The sequence below is a fragment of the Opisthocomus hoazin genome, chromosome 23 (genome assembly GCF_030867145.1).
Source record: "Opisthocomus hoazin isolate bOpiHoa1 chromosome 23, bOpiHoa1.hap1, whole genome shotgun sequence".
NCBI classification, from domain to species: Eukaryota; Metazoa; Chordata; class Aves; order Opisthocomiformes; family Opisthocomidae; genus Opisthocomus; species Opisthocomus hoazin.
In genome coordinates, this window is record NC_134436.1 from 9,069,746 (window position 1) to 9,092,127 (window position 22,382).

A 22,382-nucleotide genomic window follows, 5' to 3' on the forward strand; every position below is an offset into this window, starting at 1 on the left:
CCCCGCATCCTTCCAGAATCTGGGATTTTTTTTTTCCCTTTCAAAATAGGTGTTATTCAATATCTAAAAAATCACTTTAGTTCCTTTCAAGTCACTCCATTTGTGACACAAGAGAAAAAAATACAAGAGTTTTGATATCCTGAACCACAATCTACTAAACCACAAGAATACCTTGTTTTCAAACCTTAAATAGTTTTCTTTCAGTAGTTCAATTCTCAAGTTTGGTAAAACATATTAGCAGCCACTAGAAGCAGAACAGGGAGAATAACCGGGTAAAAATTACAGGAATACAGCTGAGTCTAAAGCTGCATGAAACCTAAGCACACTCTGATAGGGTTGTTCACGCAGGAAGGCACTTCTGCTACTTCAAATTAAGCTGAGCTGGACTGTCTTCTCTTAATGGTAGGCTGTTGACTTGATTAAGTTGTTGCCAACATCTGTAGACTCTCTGCCCGCTTTCTGAAATGTCTCCTTAGCGCTATTTTGTCTGCTGACCAGGTTCTTCTGGCTCACCGCCCTCTTACCTATTCTCAGAAGCACAACAGAAATGGTCACTTCCCTCCTGGAATGCATTCCTCCTCTCACGATACAAAGGTGTAACAGTGCAAAAATTACACTGTAATATTTTAAAACATGCAAAATGCGTTCATTACCTCCTGAAATGCAAGCTTTGGGTGACAACATAAACACGTCGGAGAGACTTCAAAAGTTGACCTGCTGCCTTGCAGAAATCATCTGCTGATCAGGTCAACCTGACTTTTCATGCTCGGCACCTGGAATCGAAGCAGGAGGCGGGGAGCATGTGTGCAGCTTCCCTCCATCACCTGATCTGTCACAGAGGGACATGATGAGTCTCAACACTCATTCAGGACTTGATCTTCGTCAATATGCCTGCTAGACGATTTTCATCAACTTCTTCCATGAACAGGATTTAGTCCTGAGGGGAGGGGTCCATTTCCAAAATGCTGCCCCATGAAGAGGGCATGTTTCTCCCAAACATTTCAGTCGCTAGAGCATTTCCATGAAATAATTACGTGGGCCTTGAGAGCCTACTCCCAGCCATGATCTGCCTCATCAGAAGAACAACAACGGCAAAAAGAATATACTGGAAAGACAGTTCTGCTGCAGCCAAGTTGGAAAATGGCTATTGAGACTTCACACTAGGCTGAAGATCGGGAAGACTGCAGTTCAGGAGCACGGCGAGTTCAGGGATGGATTGCTCAGAATGCGGTCAAAGTACATCTCTCACCTAGGAGCTGGTCCTGGACTGCCAGCGCTTTAGCCAGTTAACAAAGTTGAAAATGAGCTGAACTTCACCAGAAGTAGTCTTTTTTCCTGTTACACCACATGATTCCTAGTGGTTTAGAAGCCACAAGTATCAGGCTAATATGTCAAGAAATCAGGAGCTGCTTTATTTTAAGTCTTTATATCAAGGCAACTTTTCACAAATCACTTTGGCACAAACAATTGTATCTAAAATGAAGCAGACACGCTTCAGAGAAATGCCCCTCACAGGCTGTTGGGTGAAGAGGTTGGAGCATCTCCCTGACAAGCCTTTGAAAGATCATTATGAAACGCTGCTCTGACTTTGGCATAATAAATGTGTGCTACCCCAGTGAGGTGGTAGAGGTTTATTTGATTTCAAATGCCATATCGGTTGCTTAATACGAGTACCACAGACTGGAAATGAAAAACATCTAGCACTCTCACCAGTAAATAATTTATTCAGACCTTAATGCTGTCTGTATAATACATTACTCAGACTTGTTGCAGTGCCAGCATGTATTGAAATATTCCCAATAGGAACCGATCATATAAATCTGACCTTGCTTTTTATAACAATTCAATGTAAAGAGAGGAAGGAGAACAATCTAAACGCTGTTTAACACCTTCAGCATCTGTCTGAAAACAAAAATGAAGACCAACGTTCTCCTAGATAACTCATGCCATGTTTATCTTAATGAAGGCAAAACAAGCAACAGAACAACTACTGAATGGAAGCACAATAAAATGTAATTTTTTTCCAGACAAAAGGGCACAAAATCAGTTTTCATTTGGCTCAGTGACTATTCTGTATTTGAAAAGAATGTTACATATTCATTTCATTTATCATTTAAAGTCAGATAATCAGGAAGTCATTATGTGGCCTACACTGGGCAGCTATTCGATTAGAGCGTAATTGAACACTCTGTAAGGCAGCCAGAGCTGACAGGTTGGGAATGCATAATATCCTTCCCGTGGTATTTTGAAGCAGGGGAACGCTGCAGGAAAATCATTGTCAATCAAAACCTGACAAACAAGTGAGAGCGGCTGGAATCTCTGCTACTTTGAAAACAGAGAGCCAACTTCATTTGGTAAGCTACCGAGACATGTTGTGCTTTCTGTATTTATCAAATTATAAGGCATCGTTACGAAAAGATTATAACTGAAACCGGAAGACTTCATTTGGCCCACTTGTCTTTGTCATTTGTCTGAGGCAAACCAGCGATCAAACATGAAACTGAGAGATAAGGTTAGACTCGCAAGCACAGTGTTTTAAACCCGGCTCTGAAATGCGCTGGTTGCTGAGAGCAGCTAATCACAACGCTCACCAAAAAACCTCTCCAAAACCAAAAAACCTCTCCAAAACCAAAACACACATCGCTTGCAAAACGTGGGCTTTCCAGCTGGGGAGTATTTCAATTACTGATCAGTATTGCAAGAGGCTTGAGATTAAAACCTGATTTTTATTAAGAGACTTGAAACTGTATCTCCAATTAGTAGCGATATAAGTTTTCTAATTAAAAGCCTGTTTGTTTCCCACCATTATCAGTATATATTTCAGCAGAAAAATTGCAGCTCCTTTGGTAAGCCCCTAGCATTTTTCTGGGTATCTAACACATGCCCCCACACGTAGATCGGTAACGTGCACGTCACTGTTCTATAGAAGAGCAGTGAAAGGCCTTAGAGTTGTAGCTTTTACTTGCATAAATACGCTGGTATCACTAGCAAGCAGAATATTAGGCCTAGCAAATGACGTCTAATATCACTGCAATGTGTAAGTATGTGTTCCAGCTACTCGGGGGAGACTAACAGCACTTTTTAGACTCCAGCATCTTTGAGCAGCTGTAGTTGATGCCATGGAAAGCAGATGCCGCAAGCTGTCCAGACTGCCCTTGGCAGACTCTGCTCCTCAGCCTAACTGTCTGCTCAGCATCTCATGTCAGAAGATGGTAGGAGGTGGTCACGAGGTGATAAAAACAATACACATGTATATGCAGTACATTTCTACGTGTGTATGGTGAAACAAAGTAGAGGGAAACAACAACTGACCACTGAAAGATCAGTCTAATTCCTACTCGGTTGCCACAATGGTTTACCTTTCTTTTTTCCTTCCCAGAAAGCTCAGTCTATCTGCCCTGCACATCAAAGGTTGAGAAAACTGCCTGAGTGGGAAGCACAAGCCAGAAGCTCCTCGCGTTATCCAGACAACACAATAACCTCTGATAACCACCATCTTAAATCACTCAGCCCAGGCCACCGACAATGCCCGGAAATACAAGGAGCTGTAAATCACCTGAGGTAATTCAAAACCCAAGGGGAGTTGTAGCCCAGGCTAGGATGAATCCAGGCTTCGGGTGCCTGCCTTTAAAACAAGCCACCATCTCCAGCTCTTCTGTGGGTGGAGAACCTGGAGGGCAGGAACGAAGGGCTTCAGGCTGTACTCCATTAATTCCCCACCGCTGCCAACTCCCTTGGGGTTTACAGTGAATTAGCATGGACACTAAATCTCATCATTTCACTCCATGGAATTTATCTATCAAACGTATCACTGGCTGTACGTTGGCACGGAGGGTGTGCATCAGGGGGGCTGGCGTTCTGGGAGAGCACCTTGTCCCAGAGTGGAAAAGCTCTGGTGTGAAACGGAAAGGAAGAAAGAAAGGAAAAGTGAAGAAAGACATTGCTTGGAATGAGAAAATTCTCACATGTATTCTCTCTAATTCTCTAACATGAGGATACTAACAAGCGCTAACTGTACGCTGTTCATCAGATTTTCTAGTATTATTTCACAGAAGATCAGCACCTGTTTTATAGAAGGAACAGTAATGTACTATATTTAGCCTTCAAAATCAATTTATAATTAGTTTAGTATGTGTATTTATGCCAGTAAATTTGTAAACTTGCCAATTTCCTAATCTAATACAAAAGTAACAGAAGTACTACAATCTTTCCAAGCATTTACCTTTATTTGACTTTCCTCACACTTTTTTTTTTCTTCTCCTTGCTGCCTGGCTTTTTGCCTTCTAACGCTAACAAGCACAAACAGGAGTAAATCCAGTGGAGCAGCACTAAATTGCATTACTCTTCCAGAGGTCATCTCTCTCCTCTGTTTCAGGGTTTGCACTCTGCTGCATTATCCCAGCTTTGTTACCCGATACTACAAATCTGCAGAGCTGCTGAGGATTATATCCAAGGAGGAAAGAGTGGAGCAGATTAAACAAAGAAAACAAGAATTACTCGTCAGACATTCCAACTTTTCATACGTTTTGGGTTCTACAGACAAGTGAAAATATTCAATGATGAGAACTTTTAATTTTATTTTTTAGAGTGGGTGGTGGGACTGTACAATAACTAAATGTAATGCAAACTTCTTTATCATTCAAAGGCAGCAAATGTATGCACACAGACACTTCTTTTGCCATCTGACAAAAGAATTCAGCTGAAAGAATTTACTGACTTCTAAAAGAATCAGTCCTTGAGTTTTTAAAAGCTAAAGTAAAAGGGGCAGAGACTGCTGTTATGATGGTGTTTAAAATAGTACAAACACTAGTAATGTATCTGTCAAAATTATTTCACCAGCAGGTCTCCTCTTATTTAACAGAATCCCCAGTTTCCTTTCATGAGGTTGTACGATCCATCTGGATTCCGGAGACCAGCCCAGAGCAACTTCACCCCTTGGTTTAGATTAAACTAATATATTTGTAAGGGCAGAATGTCCCTCCTCTGTCGACAGCATCTCTCTATTGCATGTTCTTTGGCATATTTCTCTGGCTCAGATCAGAAAGCTTATCATTAAATATCTACTCAAAATGAGATCGTGGGGCCTGGGGAACAGAAGTTTCCAAAGTTCTTACAGGGCCACAAATCCTTTCAATGCTCCTGCTTCTCGAAAGGGCTGACTCAACCCCAAATATGCATCAGAGTGCAACAAAATCTTTGGGTAGTTTTTCATTTAGAGATGACACTTTCAACTCAGATTCGTTTCCATCCAAAGTTTAATCATAAATTGGTCATAAATCATGAAGCACCAGCAAAGGTACCCACATTTGTTTTGATTCCCTCCCTCAAGCTCTGCAAACAGGACACTGTTTGTAAAAACAAATTTATTTCAGCTGCTGTGCAGCACTGAGTTCTATAACCGAACTGACATCTTTACCAATTCCAGAGGGTTGCCACTACCTTTCTTCGTTTGCATTCACTATGGGCTTCTGCACTGCAATTGTATTTATTACTCATGTAATGTACACTTAGAATATGCACACGAGGTTTACAAGCAGCAAAATTCATTTGTCCACCGTGTGTGTCAGGTCAAAATGATTTTGTATTAAAGGTAGTACTAGAATGGAGATACCAGGATGCTCATAAACTTATCTGGATGCATTGTAAAAGCCTTGAATAAGTTCCATGATGGTATTCTGGCAAAAAATTAGCCCTGCAACTGGTCACAGTGTGGATGAAGAGATAGAGCTACATTTCCCAGAAAAGCTGCACACCACTCAAAAGCTTGAAATATTCAACTTACGGGTGTAAAATTCGAAGCTATAATATAAGTAAGATTTGAGGAGCGCTCCAGCACGCAGCTTTATGGGATTTTCAATTATAGCTAAAATAACTGAAGATGTAAACAGAGACAGAAATGACTGTACCATCAAACATCTGCTTCATAATTATTTGAACAGCAGAATACTTATGAATCTCCCATCTATTCATAATCCTGGCATATACTGAAATCTCTCCTTCTATTTTACTCTACTTAGAAGGATACTGCTCAGTTAAAATACTATTCCCCATACCGATATGTTGTGTTTACGAGATAATAGCCTACTCCTTGAGACTTGGTTACGTGATGTTTAAAGCCGTGATTTTAATAAATGATGTAAGAAACCATATCTGGCTGTGATCTACATCATTCATTATCTAAAAGTTTTACAGATTGGTGTTTCACAACACGAACATCTTTTATCTTCTTCTCTGAAGATAATATGGGGGCGAGGACTCTTGCTCCCAAACACCTCTTTAACAACAAGCTATAAAATAGAGTTGCACCCAGTGTACCCACGTAGAGCATTTTTTTCCCCATAATTCATCAAATTAAAAAATACATGAAGTTAGAAGTGACTCATTAGTACAGCTCTCTATTATAATCAACTTCAGTCTAAAGACATGTTATTACAGACAAAGTTAACTCAAGCAACTAAGTCTCTCCAACAAAAAAGGAAAGGATTAAATTAATTGAAAAAATCATTGAAATTTAAATGCTTCCAGTGAATCATTGGGAGGCTGAAAACATCGGAGATGGTCAGAAAAATGCATGGGCACAAGACCACACCTTTGAAGGCAGCGTTGTTCTACCAGATGGTTTTACAGCGGTTCAAGAAAATATTTCTACCTATTTATTTTTGAACGTGAGGCAAACCCTTACCCTCTAACCTCATCCCTCTTTCCGCAAAGTATATACGTAAAATTTTCATTTAGGATCTTTAGCAATCTTATATTTGGTTTGAATAGTACATTTTCATTTCATTCATCATTTAAAGACAGATAATCAGAAAGTCATTACATCGGCTGACACCAGGCCCTCCGCTCGATTGTATTGTAATTGAGCACTGCAGAGCGTGTGCCAGATCTAATGGGTAATGAATATATTATGTCAGCAGAACCGCCTCGGCAAAGCTCCTGGGGAATCAGAGGGGGCTACCGCGGTGACATGGAGGGTCACAGATGTTGTGCTGATTTACTGATGGAGTGATTGTGTAATTAGGTAATCAATGGTGGGTAGAGGACTATATGTGGACAGCTTATTTTATACAAATAAAGACCATATCAGTACAAGGCTCATGTTCTGGAGAATGGAAGACTCTATTTTGGTTTGGCTTAATTATTTGTAAATTCTTGACAATACCTTCCAAAGGTCTGAGTGTCGAAGGCCAGCAGCAGAGGTCTCACTCCAATTCAAGCACTACAGTGACCTATTTTCACAAACTTTTTACAATATTACCCGTGTAATTGAGAAAGCTCAAATTTTCTGCCTTGATTAAAATATTCACCTTGCTTTGTGGTTCAGCTGTGCTCGTACCACAGCTTTTAACTGCTTTCATGCAGAGGTAAAAAGCAGTCCTTGCGATAAAACGTGAAACATCTCTAAGCGTTTGCTCTACTTTTACTCTGCTCTCACTAAAAGCATTTAGTAACATTTACTTTGTTCTTCCGAATGACAGTACATTTAAAAAAAAAATGTAGGGAGAGAGGGTTCACATCCTAAAATACTGTTATAAACATTATGAATGTTTGTGATAGAAGTGGATGTTACATGAAATATGTGTGACTTTTTTAAAAAGCCAGATGATTGAACTCTTTACTAAAGATGATGAATGATTAGTAATTCATATTTCTGTCTTTTTGCTAATTTAGACTGACCATATAACAGCAGCTTCTCTCTAAACCGCACCTCTCCGTGGTTCCATCTGAGTGGAAGGCTGACACTTGGCTGCCGTACCGCGCTCAGCAGAGGTCTGTGTAATCCAGGCGCTCTCCAGTGCGGGAATACACCTGTCTGGTTCCCAGTCCTGTTCATGACAGCGTCTCGGTTGCGGTTTTGGCATCTACAGGACCTTCCCTACGGTGTCTGTGACAACAAGTTCCAGCTGGGGTTTGGCATCCATGAGGATTTCCTCCTAGGAGTCTGTGACAAGTTTGCAGTGACGTGGATCGTCAGGAAAAAGGATTACTTACTCATTACTCACACACAGAAAATCGGGAGACAAAAGGCAGGAACAGGCAAAGGCCAGCGAACACAGCTATCACTTCTATCAGTGGTAAAGAGAAGCAGATGGCTTCTGCTTCATTTTCTACCTTTCTCCCTCTATAAGCCTTTGCCAAAATGTCAGCTTTCCACCGACACCCTGGGCAGCCACTGACGCTGTTCACTCAGTCCCCTACCTTTACCATGGACACGGGATCTTTGAGGCCAGACTTTAACCCTGCAAAGAAGAATCCACTCTAGCCAGAGGGAAGACAAAGAGAGAACATGCCTTAACCAAGGGGGACAAATCCTTTTTTTCCTCTTCCCTACTACTTTCCTTAAAGATTTCTCTTTGGGTAACTCCATAGTAGGTAGACCAGAATAAAGAAGCAAATGGAAAAGTGAGGCGTGTTCCTAACAAGTAATGCAGATTTTTCTCAGTTTACCACAAGCAGAAATCTCATCCCCAAAAAACACTTTGTAAAGAATAATAGATTTTTTTATTCTAACACATCCTTTTTCCGGTACTCTCTTTGGAGGTATACAAACCTCTGGACTATGCTGTAATGATCTGGAACCACGCAGTTACATATCAAGTACTCCTATCCTATTCAAGGATGCATACATAGAGTACGTTGTGTCTAGATCCACCTTAACTCCACTATTACACGGCTTAACACCTCCTCCCTCTCCCCCCATCCCCAGTCTTGTGCACCCTTCACTAGCAACTATATAGGTTAGTACCTAGAATAAAAACAGGCTACTACTTTTCCTTACGTTTTTCCACCTATTTGCCCACTTTCTACACCCCACCATGAGGTGAATACTCCTGAGACCCTCAGACTGCAAATCTTTTACTGCTACACATTTCGGTAAAAAAGTATATAATATCTTGAAGCTTTTTACTTGGTCATTGATTACTCGAGGCTTTATTGGGCTATCCAAATGGTGAATTTTCCTCTTTTCAGCTCCTCCTTTAAGAGCAAAGTATTCCCTCCTCCCAAACCATCTCCACTTCCCCCCCCTCCGAGTCCTGAGAAGTAGAACAGGTACACCTGCCATTTAGCAGGAACAGAGAGAGATTTGCTAAACCAGACTTCCACTACAAGACAGCAATTCTTCGGTGCTTAACTGTGAAGAGCCTGGACAACCCCAATCAATTTGCCTGCATTTTCTTCCAGACCGAATTTCCCAGTCCCCAGACTCTAGAGAGCCATCAGTGCCAACCTCTTTCCGAAAGTAGGAATATCCTTCTATTATTACAGAGTAGTGATTCATGTAAGCCAGATTTATACACCAACTTAACTAAGACACTCAAAATATCCTGGGTGTCATTAAGGAAAGATCAAATCATGTTGGTTTGGTTCTGGGGTATTTTTGCAGCACAGCCCAAACTGTCCCTTGCAAGGCCAAAGCAAGCAAAATCTGTGTTCCTATTTAATGTAAACTGAAGCCCTTTCGCATATCAGAACACCACTATTGTTTAACTCTGTTCTCAAGTAAGAATATTCTCCTCCATAATCAAATCTTGACAGAGACTGTACTGTAATTTCAGAGGAAAAACTAAGGGAAAAACTATGTTTCAAAATAACCTTCCTATTTTTATTCACAAACATGACTAGGAGGTCTCAACCATTTTTAAACTGAAAGCCCTTTACATCTCTTTGTGACTGTTCAAGCACCGAGCATGGACAGCCCAAAACCACTTTCAAAGGTCACCGTACACCAAGAGGATTTGCTGGCAAACACAGCCAAAAGTCCAGCTCTCCTTTGCATTCCAGCACACTCAGGCTGCAAGCAACTCCTCAGGCTACCCTGAAAAGAGGTGACACCATTATCAGGGGAGGTAATGGTTTTTGCATGGTGTTTGGTAATGTTGCAGGATATTTGTTATGATAATGAGATAAATCACTCGCTCCTAAAAGATACTAGGAAAGAAAAATGCACGTTTATTTAAATAACTAACTTCAATCAAGCAGAGCTCCACTACCTCACCAAACTGCCAATCTCAAGTACTTCACAAGCGGCAAGGGTCATCTTTGCAATCAAAAGTTAGCCACCTTATCCCTATGGATTTTCCACCCCGGCCTCAGGAATCCTGCAGATCATCCCAGTTGGGACAGAGGATTCCCCTGGAGCCAGCCCCCGCCTCCCCATGAGCTGGTGAGCCAGCCGGTGCAAGCAAGGCACATTCCTCCCTCCCAGAATCGTCCAGAAGCGCATAACAGAAATAAAACCTAGCCGAAGACGCTGACCTTGGCACACATGGAATAGTTTTTATTTGTAAGGGTTATACTAGTTCAGACCAGTACTTCAAAACTATGTTTTGATCATGGAGATGACAAGCGAAAGCATAATTCCCAGAGCTGATGACCAGGCACACCTCTAACACAAATCAGCAGGACGAGTAAGTTTTGAATATTTTTAAAAGTCATACTAAAAATGTCTGATATGGGCTATGTCAAAGCAATAGCAATTCTAAAACCAACTTAATCTCACTCTGCTTCAGTTTCCTCACGTGGGAAACTAGGGTTTCTTCAGCTTTGGAATTAGAATAATGCTATAACGATATTTGGAATAATGGTTTTATTGATCTTTAATGTTTGCACAGTGCTTAGCCCTTTTAAAAGTATATAAGAGCAAGAAGGTGAAAATTCTTGAAGATATAAAGAGAGATAGCCGGAGCAAAGTGTGCTCTGATGCTTCACAAAATCTAGAGGAAAGGCGCTGAAAGATGTTCAGACACGGCAGAGAAGAAGGAGGGGGTAAACAAAAGAACTGTGTGGATGAGAGGGAGGAATCTCTCATCACAGCTCCTCCATTCTTCAACCAGAACAGAGAGAACAGTCTTCGTACACCAGAATCTTTTCAAAGCCCAGAGAAGGAAGGAAGGAAGGAGAAGAAAAAAGAACAGAGAAAATAAGTAGATAAAAATGAAAGGAAAAGTAAACTGAGGTGGATGTGGGTAGAACGTGTACAAAAATGTTACCCCGGCTACTACTATTTCTAGCAGTGTTTGCTGGTTTTAAAGTACCTGGAGCACGCCTTACGAGGCCTCAGCTTAAAGGACTCGCAGCATTCTCGGGCAGATCTGTATTACTCTGGTACTTGATTATTTGCGACTTCCATACTGCTCGGTGTAGACTTTATGATTAAATGACTGACAGTTTTTTTTCAAACGCCTTAAAAAAATCAGGTTTAAAACAACTTTATCAAAGGACTCAAATGCTGAGCAGAAAAAAACTGGAAGTATTATAATATAAAATAGGATCTGTAATATTAAACAAAGAATTGTATTAACAAATTAAAAAATGTATCAAAATACTACAAGCTAAACAAGATGTTTTAATACTGAAATGAAACAGAATATAAGTGATTCAGATTAATTGTTCCCTTTCAGAATTTCGCAAAATAATTACTTGGTATAAAACACTGAATTTTCAATAAAACAGTATTTTAAAAGATTTTTTCCCAAGAAGATTCTTTAAGCTGATTATACCTGAAAAACTTCTTGTTTTTAAATACCTCTGCATGAACACAGGTTCTACACTGTCAATCACCTCCAATGACCAATACAGATCTTTTTCTGTTTCCGCAAAAATAAAAAGCATTGCACATTCTTAGAGATCTTTTTCTATGCTAAAAGGATGTGGCATTTCACTTCCAAAAGAAATACCTGTTCTTGCTAGACTCTTCGAAGTTTTATCGTAAGTATTGATACCTGAAGCGTTGAGGCTCACCTTCAGTTTCTACGGCTTCATAACAGATTATTCCCAATATTGCAGTGTTTGTCGCTGTTTAATAGTAATTTTAATGGCAGCGACTGCTCAGTAGTTAATATAGGATGTCCTTAATTCAGCCCTCAGGTCACCACATGCTGCCATGCCATCCCGAGACTTCTGGGTTACCCTGCGACTTTCTTCGGCCGCTATTTACACTGTGCTGCCCATGCCGTGACGTGCTGACTGTCACACCACCACCTCAGCCCTACCTTGTGGCTTCCGTGATGCCGTCTACTGCACCCCTCGAGTCCCTGCACAACAGGAGAAAACTTCCGTCGTTCCAGGAAAAAATTCCACAGCTAAGACATTATATCATTTGTACACGATAAGAAAATGTGGTTTTTTCCCAAGTCTGACTCTATTGTGCCAGAAATGAAAAATGGATTAATTTATCTCTTATTCATGCCTGAACTTCAAACTTCCCCTGAAAAAAGAGGACATTCTTAATGCCAAAGGATTAATCAGCAGAGAGGAATGGATATTCTACATTTTCAGCCTTGGTTTAGTATCTTTTCTAAGCCACAGCATGCATCGCACACACAAAGTCTTTCCTTCAACCCACACACCCGAAACAGTTTTGTCCTTGCCAGTGAGGAAGAATATATGCTACAACAAAGCGTGTGATAGAGTTGATTTTTAATGGAATTTTTCATTGCTAAGGAAGTAATGATACAGCAGCCTCACAGCACAATGTCTTATTCTAGAGATGAACTGTCATTTCACTCCTGTCATTCAAGCCGCAAAGTTTCCTTCCTCTCCCCATAAAGCCCAACGTTCTCCGGTCTCGTCATCTGAGAGCTATAACATTTCCAAAGAGGCTGAAGACAACATTATTGCATGCCACAAATCAGTCTCACAAGTTCAAATGGCGAAATGCAAAATGTCAAACATACACTTTTTCTTGTCAAATTGATACTCTTCCACTGTATATTTAATGTACAACTTCTATAACTTCTATCAACTTGCTGGATTTCTTGAAGGCAAAAAGGCAGTTACTGTTAGGCACTTTTTAAAGGCCAAAGAAAGAAATTTTAGAAATATTTCCTTCTGCAGATCCTCCCCGTACAGATGTTGAAAAACAAGCCACCACACAACAACGTCCACAATGACCACTTTTTCTAGGGCTTACAGTCGTATCGGTTTTGGAATAATTCTTCTGAATTTCTGAACAGTTTCTCTGAGCAATGATGTCTGGCAAAGCTCTTGTCTTCGCATACTGAAAATCTCATGTCATTCCTGACAGGGGTGATAAGTTGTATTCTGTAGAGCCGAAGCGTAATGGGGGTAAATACCTCGTCTTACCCAAGGCTCGAGGATCCACTTCACCGTGGATTTCATGTACTATTTCCATTTACCATATTCATGTACTAATATTAAACATAAATAACAGATTCACTATCATCAGAGGTTTACAACTCACAATTCCAACAAAAGTACATTTATACAGAACACTGCATAGGCATAAATATAATTAGTGTTAAATCATTTGAAGGATTACTGCAATGAGATTCTGCTGTTATTTCTAAGCCCCAAGGGAGAAAAAGCACTCAAGAACACCTCTGATTTACGTGGGAACAGTCCTGTACGCTCAGAGTTCAGACTGACCATAATTACTTTGCTGAGCTACAACATAATGATTCAAAATACATTTCTATATTGAAACTATTTATAAGGCAACCTCAAACAAACCTCTGCTGCTAAGGCTCCTATATTAACTGTTCCACAGAGATCATTTGCTGAACTTTGCCTCTTTAACTTTGTGTTCGTATGAAAATAGAGAATGTTGTTTTTCTCGCTTTTGTCTTGGAGAATGGGGTGAGTACTTAAGAAAATATATTTTTCCTCCCTAGCCTCCATTAGAATCTAGATGCTGGATTTGTGCTTTATTTCCTTCTTAATTTCTGTTTTACATGGTGGTCTAAGAGCATTTCACAGGTGTTTGCTGGAACTCATTAGACTATTTGGAACTCCTTCATGCTCTCTAAAAGGCAATTAAAATGTGTCTGCAAATTACCTCATGTGGTCTGAAGCACAGCTGCCGCTCATCCCCCTGTTACTACGCGGTATGCCCAACCAGCACAGAAAAGCTGCTTTGATACCTGCAGTTTACAAAGGCAAATCAGGCCTTCATGAGTGACAAAAATCCTCAGCATGCTTCTTAAGTCTTCAATGCAATTGCCTTTGTTGTCACAAAAAAAGAAAAAAAATATGTTGATAACAAGTTAAGAGCCACAACTAGTTAATTAAGTGGATAACACAGGCAATGGGAAAGCAGCAAGCCCTCCAGCAATTCAAAGAGCAAACGCTGAACACTCAGCAAGCATGGCTACGTGCAGGTAAAGCACAGGTGACTCTGCATGGGTAAAATAACTAAAACAGGGTAGGTTTAGGCTGGATATAAGAAAGAAATTCTTTACAATGAGGGTGGTGAAACACTGGAACGGGTTGCCCAGAGAGGTAGTGGAGGCCCCTTCCCTGGAAACATTCCAGACCAGGTTGGACAGGGCTCTGAGCACCCTGATCTCGTTAGCGGTGTCCCTGCTCGCTGCGGGGGGGTTGGACTAGATGATCTCTAGGGGTCCCTTCCGACCCAAAACTTTCTATGATTCTAAGATGCATGGGATAGTATTTCTGTTTCTTGTTTCTGCTTAAAATGGAGGGGTAAAAAAATCCATTATCCAAGCAGGTGTACTCACAGAACTTATTATCGTTCTGCAAATTTCTGACAATTAAAAACTCAGTTTCACTTGCTATTTTACCTCTTTTTCAGAGAGCTCAAATTTGGTAAAATGAAGAAATTTTTTACTTCTCTCTTGATCCTTACTGAACTGCCCGCTTCATTGGAAATTCTGCCTGAGGAAAGACTGACTGAAAGAATCTTAAACCTTTTTTGTATCAATTGCTTTGTCCAGTCTATCTTACTTTTTGAAAATGAGCTATTTATGACACTGAACATTTACTTCTTCCCATCACATGCTGACAAACCCAAATAAAATTCATGACAGTGTTTAATCACTTGCTTTACTATATGCATTTGGCAGTTCCAGAGGAGCATGGTGTTATTTAAGTCTAAACCCCAAAGGTTCAGCTCCAACAGTTTTTTTCTGGCCAAGCTGCAGAAAGGAAAAGGCATGCCTGGCCTTTTTTTTACTCAGGGGGTAATGCAGAGTGCAGAACAGCTTCTACACTATAGCCCCATACTCCTATTTCCCTTCTGTTCCAAAATTACTGTCATAAATAGCAGCGAGAAAGGCTGCAAATACTTCACCCTTCCTTGTATCTTCAAGGCACCCATCACATCAAACGCACTTTGAGCTCTAATGATTGCCGTGGCCCTTTCCAGCTACAGCTTATCCCTCATCCCGCCCACTCCCCTAGTATTTTCCCACTTTTTCTCCCCCGCTCAGCTGTGATCTCCACTGAAGCCCCTGTAGTCATGATACTCCATCACATCCAGCTGCAAGAACACCCAACAGCACACCTGCATTTGTTCCAAACAGATTTCCACCTCTCCCATCACTCAGCTTACCCTCTCTCTCTCCTTTCAGGTTTCTCTTAGACCTTACCACTCATTCCCTTCCTGCTACTTTCTTCCAGTAAGCCAGGAAAGATGAATAAGTAATTACCGTGCATTTTAAACAAAGCCATGTCTAGCAGTTGCAAAACAGCATCCTGTTCCTTAATGGCACATCTTACATGAGACGTGCCAATGAAACTGTGGGCTCAGTACGACTCCTGCGAAAGCGGCAGCTGTGGGTCTGAAGGCAACCCTACCTATATCCTACTGTTTCAAGTGCGGTCACATACTCAGTAACGGGGAGTGCAGTTCTTGGGTTGAATTGCCATTCCTGACATGTAGAGGAGACTTGCAGATTACAGCGAGATCTATCTGTAGATACGGAAGAATAAAATGTAGTCTAGAATGTAGCATACATAGTAATCACACAGACTAGCAAAAATCTTCGGGTGCAATCCCACAAACTCTTCTGCGAATCATTTTAGCAGACCCAGCAGGACTATCTACTTCAACACGAACAGCCCCCACACACACTCACCCCCCCGTACTTCTGGACCCTGAGTCTTTCCAGCACGCTTGCGAGCAAACAGCGCGCTCTCCTCACAACAGCCTGAGGGATAACCTTGTCTGTTATGTGAATACAAAGTTATTAGCTTTGTCAGAGCCTTACAAGACATCAAAGTAATTGTTTTGGTTCCTGATTCCACATCTGTTTTCAGTGCTCAGAAAAAGAACTTCTTATCACAGCACATTCAACCATTAGATGTACACAATGAAACTTCCAGTAAGCTACATCTTGAACTTGTTTGAAAATCCCCAGAGATGCTGTCTTTGGAATTCCTGCAGCACCTTGCCTAGTCTGCGTCCATCATCGCTGTTCCCTAACGGTACTGCTGTGGTTGGGATGTGATTCCCTCAGGTAATTATCACACCTTCACGAACCTTTCAGAACCAGAAGAGAAATAAAAAAGTTGTATTTCGGTTTTAGAAGGTTGAGCACTTCTTCCCAGTATAAGAAAAGAATTAAAACTCTACCAACCGATAGAGAAATTATTTTCCTACATGATACCTGAGTACAAAGGCATTCCCAAAGCTTCGGAACACAGCCAGGGAGAGCTCTTTTAAGACAGAAGCAGCCTGAACCTTTCAAATCGCCTTCTGTGCTCGGCTGGAAGTAGGGTCAGGCCCGGGCCAAGATGAAGAGAAGCACACTACTAATTACATTGACTAAGCACATTTGTCATTTTGTGACTAAAATGCACCCACAATTAAATCAACAAAGTACTGATGTAAGACTCTCAGTAATCATACTCTTTTCTGAAACGCAGAAATTCTGGGGTGCCGTTAAGTCTCACCCGACTTACTCTAGCGGCGCTGTCAGCGGCAGCTCTGGGTCGCCTGGTGCTGAACGCAGCTCAAGGTCCTATCATTGCGCTACCAGAAATTCTTCAATTTAGCAGTAGCACTTGTTGCGCAATGCAACATTTAATACGGCATATTCAGTACTGCCAGTACTCAAAATCTTGATACTTGTTGTACCTGTAGCAAAGCTCTGTAGAAGTTTTCCTGAGTAAATCTAGAAATCCTGTACCTATGACTCACTTAATAATTACAGCTTCATTTGGAGAAGGATGATTCATGTAAGTCTTGCAGAAGCTATTTCTCAAGAAAGCAAAATTTTCATTTACTTTAGAAACTAAAGATTAAAAAAAGGGACTAAAATTCAGGAAAATGATGTAGAGTTTCATTCCAATTTGATTGTTATAGTTTTCAGCAGTGCACTCTGCATATTGTTTTAGACTTGAAGGTAACGTGAGTAAGAAAAACCTATTTGCAATGTTCATAATGAGTAAAAAAAAAAGAAGCTATGACTTCATTACGTTCAGTCCTGTCTAGTTACTATTTTAACTGTACCTACTTCGGGGTGTCAGTTTGGACTAGTCTCCCCATCTTCACTGAACTTTTGGGGAAGTGTGCCATCTTTTGTGTGTCTGTATAGCAGCTGGAGTAGTTGGAGGAACGGTAGCTCTTACGGACCACGGACTCCAGTGAGGCTACTCATCTGCTTTCAATTATGAATTAAGCATGTGCTGCATCATGTTAAAAAGATCTTTTTCTTCATGTTGAATTAAGTAACATTTATTCCTCTTCATCCTACAGATGTATCATTTTCATTTCACTAGAGACCGTTCCACATATCTCAGATACTGTTACTGGTATGTTCTCCCTCACCCTCTCAAATCGGCACTGCTTGTCAAACTGATTGACGTAACGGAAATATAACCTTACCAAATACAAATTTGTAGTGGAAACACTGAAAGACTTACACATAAGAATTCCAGGTTAAAAACCCAACATGATTCCTTCTCCTCTGGGGTTCTTTTTTTTGGTATAAGAAGAGTATATAAACCAAAAGTCTGCCACCGATTTTGTACTTTTACAAGCACTAACATTTTAACAGCAGAAATGTTAAATATCAAAGTAATAGATGAGCATTCTACTAGAAGGCAATTTCACTAAATACCACAGGTATTAATCTTTCTGAATCTTAATTATACCCTTTTGACATATTATCCTGATCTGACCTTTCCGCCAGAACTGCATGAATAGGTGTGAGATCGGTAGGCAAACTCAGCTATGGTTGCCACCAGACATGCGTCAGCTTAATGCAAAGAAGAACTGGGCATCAAGACGCAGCTCATGTGCAGTGCAGAAAGCCATTAAGCCACTCTTTTCTGAAAGCTATCATTTAAGTACTAGCTTTTGTTCCAGGATCTTCTATCAGCTTCCCTTTTCAGGCTTTGGTCATGCCACCGAACATAAAGTTTTAATGAATTACTAAGAGTGTAGGACTATAAGATCTTGCTGAACAACTAAACTTTTTGAACTAGAAGCATCCAAGCAACGTTTAATAACAATTAATAATGGCAGTTCTTAATCAAAGAAACTGAAATTCAGTTGCAAGTACTGAAATTATCCAGATTTTATTAGAGCAACCGAATAAGCAAAAGTGGGTAACTTGGGCACAGAAGATTTAGAAAATGTTGCGTGAGAAGTATAGCGTAGTGATGATGCACAAGACATATCAGTCCTACTCTGACCGTAAACACGTTACTTCATCTTCCTTGGGCACAGTTGTCACATCCACGTAGATGTCTGTGATATTCTCCCGTAATATAATCCACTTTTGTTTGATGCTCACATTGTTCTTCATGGGATTTACAAATCTAGGGCAACTTTTTATTACACATTCTACAATTTGACTCTCAAAGGGAAGTTTTGCGTTATAAATTCTCAGCACTAAATTGTGTGTATCCTGGAACAGTTTTATTGCACTCCATGTTCTCCACAAAGCTCCCACCATGACCTCTTACGCGGCGTAACTGCCTGCCTGTACCTCTAACAGCCTCTCCCCAGAAAAACATCTCCAAGGTGGTCTCCAAGGCACTGTCTGCAGTGCCCGAAAGCAGGGCGACACGGTCACAGATGAACCAAGTTGTTACAATACTGCATTCAAGCTGAAAGTTAGATGTGAAGACTTTCTTAAAACTAACCGTCAGTAGAAGTAAAGCATGGACAAATTTTTGAGCCAAAATGCCTGCGGACTTGGTCTGAGACTTACGGTTGATTCCTCGGAATTTTTTTTTAATTATCTTGTCAGCAATTTTTCAGATGCATAATCATTCACATATGTATCATTCAGCTGAACACAGCCTTAAGATGAATTCTTATCAATTTCTGTGCACAATTCTACTTGGGAAATACAATATCAACCAACTCAAATCAAAATATGCTAATTGAAAAATAAACATATATCCATAAACACAGACGTTGTGTAAATTGAAGATGTGCTCCTCACTGCTTATTATTTATATTTTTAACTGGAAATTAACATAAAGACATAAAATAAAATAAAATAAGAAATTAGAATTATGACAATTATCAACTTCTGAGTTGTTACTACATAAACATGTTTTTTTTTAAAATAACATAGACAAACTGGTTACATAAATCCTATTTTTTTTTAAAATAATATCATACATAAACTGGGTTTATGCTTTATCATAGATAAATTTGATTATTTATCTGAGAGAAATCCATATGTGTCTTTCAGAGTCCTTTCAACACTCCCTGTTTCCTGAGTAGAAACCAGCTGAGTGAACAAGGTTTGATAAATATTCACTCTGCATACCTGCACTGATTTTTTTGTTTTTTTTTAATTTTCTGTTTAAATTTGTGTTGCATTAATAATTGCCATGTTGGCTGGCATTATGTTCATTCAAAAAGGTTAAATGATTATCACCTCTGACTAAGTGGCAGGGTAAGCGTCCTTGAAACCTGCAACAGTTCGACTGGGGCTGTTGCTCCACTTTGTTGTACTCCTGTATTCTTCAGTCTCTCTCGCATTTCACCGTTAAAGTGATTTTCATAGTTCACGTCCCTGCACGCACCAGAATTAAGCAGAAAACTCCAAAGTTCTGCCTGTTTGCAAATCCTGAACAGGTTTAATAAGAGCACATAAAATTGTATCCCTACAATCACTAAAGTATTCATAGATGGCATCTTCTTCAGTATTAAACCTTGTGGATTACGTATAATCGGTGCATCTGGTGATGCCCTCTTTTTTTCTGAGAAACATGTGTTTAAATCCCTAATATTGCACTTCTGAGAATTAGGCTTGCTCTTAAAATTTCAAGTGTCCAAACCCGAACTTTTGAACCCGTGAGAAAGGTGAGAAACGGACAGGACCAAGGTGACTGTTTTGCACACGTGGATGGGAATGATGAGGGGGAAGTATATCAAAGGATAATCTAATTCCTTTAACTTTGATTAAGACGCTAGTGAAAGGGATGGTTGTGAAAATGTCTCCCCTACTATTAACGCCAAATGTATGCATACGTAATTATACATGTAATTATGTGAATTACTCTAGTTTAATGTGAATTGTGTCTCTACAATTTGGGTTTCATTGATTGTGAAGGTAAGAGAAGATTTTCAAAACTGATGTAGAGCAATACTTTTTATTGCTTAATGGATTAACTCTCTCTCATGTTAGTGGTGTCTTACCCGGAGGTATTGTACCTAGTGGATTAGGACTTCAAATGCTGCTAGGACACAAAAGCTCTTTACAGTAAAATCCAAGACTCTAGTAATTATTATCCAAGTCTTTCAATGATTTTTTGATGTTTGGGTTGAGCTTTCAGCAAGAAGATTAAAAAAGGGAGAGAAAAAACCCGAAAAAAATATTTTCAGTTGATATAACAGTCTTCAATGTCTCATCTATTGATTTTCTTCAGATCTTTAAATTCACAGTGTGACTTATATTCCATGAAATAGGGTCACTGACATCTGAAAACGTACTACAAAAAATATACACTTCATATCCCATGGACTGAAACACATAATTGTCTAATGAAAAGGTTATCCAGTGTGTTAAATCCATCACTTACAGAAATTTTTTCTTGCTTCTAAGCGAACAGATTGTGCTGCATTTTCAGAGGGGAAAAGCATTATGGTGACTGAAAGAGTCTGTGGGTACTGTACTGTTCGACCATGAGCTTAGAGTGCCTTTTTCCTCTCTTTTTTAATGTACAATTTTATACAGTGATAGCCCTAAATTGACCACCACAGTAACACACTCTCTGGCCTGCAAATTCCTATCTCTTGTACTACTGCCGCTCCCATTTCCAACATTTATCAAAACAGAAAATAAAGCAGGTCTCAGATTTAAAGGAAACCGTGAATTAAATACTGATGAACAAAAGCAGTCCAAAACCATCAGCAAGCTGTTTCACCACATGACACTGTCTTTACAAAGTGTAACTTCTAAACCAGTACTTGTCGTAATCTTCATTATTTCCCCTCTCTAAAATACTTCTCGTACATTTTCAAGCTTTTTTGTTTATGCACATGTAAACTGCTATGCTTGGTAATCAAATGCTCTCCAGAGCAGAGGCTTTAGGAAAAACACGGCATAATGTATGATTAACTTTTCTCTTGCCAGTTGTATTGTTACTGCAAAGTAAATAACTAATTGCAGTTGTCTGTCTACCAAAACTGCAAATTAAATAACAGAATATGAAAGGCATTCTGTAAACTACTAAAATAATCAGATTATATTTTAAAGTCATGAACAATGATATATGTAGTTAACTTTTTTATTATTCCCAACGAAGTCAATTAAGTTAGTAACATTCATTTAATCACACCTGTGTTTCAGATTAGACTTTAAATTTACTTTTTCGAAACAGACTAATTAGTGGAAGAGTTTTTTACATTTCCAAGAAATCTTAACTCATCCTTATTTAAATTAAATTAATTATAAATGAACAATTAGTAGACTATTCACAGTAATTTTGACTGGAAGAACGACATTCCAAGTTCCTTATAAGAGTTCTCAAAGCTGAGCAGAAGAATGTATTTATTTGGCTTTTTGTGTTCTAGGCGATCTCAAACTGTGCACTGCAGGATTCATTCATGAGGGGCAATAACCATGTAATCTCACCACTCCCTCACGTTCACGTTAAAGGTGACCTCGACATTGCCTCTACCAAGAATGTAAGCGAATAATAGATTTAGAAGCACAACAAAGAAAAAGAAACCTCCATGTCAGGTATTAACAGTCAGAAATGCAAAAAAAATCAAGTCCCTTTCATCCATTAAAGCCTTGCAAAAACAGAACAAATATATTTTAAGAGCTTTCCTTAAAAAAGATTGTTTTTATCAAAACACTCATCATTCTTTTCTACAGGAATTGTCAAAGTATCTTCTGCAGCATAGTTTACTTTACTCCTTTTCAGGAAAGATGGAAATTTTTGGTACTTCACTGTGAATAAAATGTGATGCAGAGTTTACATTCTTATTCACTCCCTTACTGAAAATCCCAAAAGATGTTAATTTATTGCCTCAGTCTTCACTGGCCAGTGCTCCAGCCACACCACCCAAGTCGCAAGGAGGCACAGGCAGGGAGAGTGAAGAACCACCCACTGTAGTAGGAGATCAGGTTCGAGACCATGTAAGGAACCTGAAGGTGCACAAGTCCATGGACCTGATGAGGTGCATCTCCAGGTCCTGAGGGAAA

The 22,382-nt window shown here is 39.8% G+C and overlaps 1 protein-coding gene across 4 annotated transcripts in view; it reads right to left on the minus strand.

Moving 5' to 3' along the window:
- The window catches only part of TENM2 (teneurin transmembrane protein 2), a 1,253,534-nt gene that overhangs the window by 828,382 nt on the left and 402,770 nt on the right, over positions 1-22,382 (minus strand). The window lies entirely within an intron of this gene.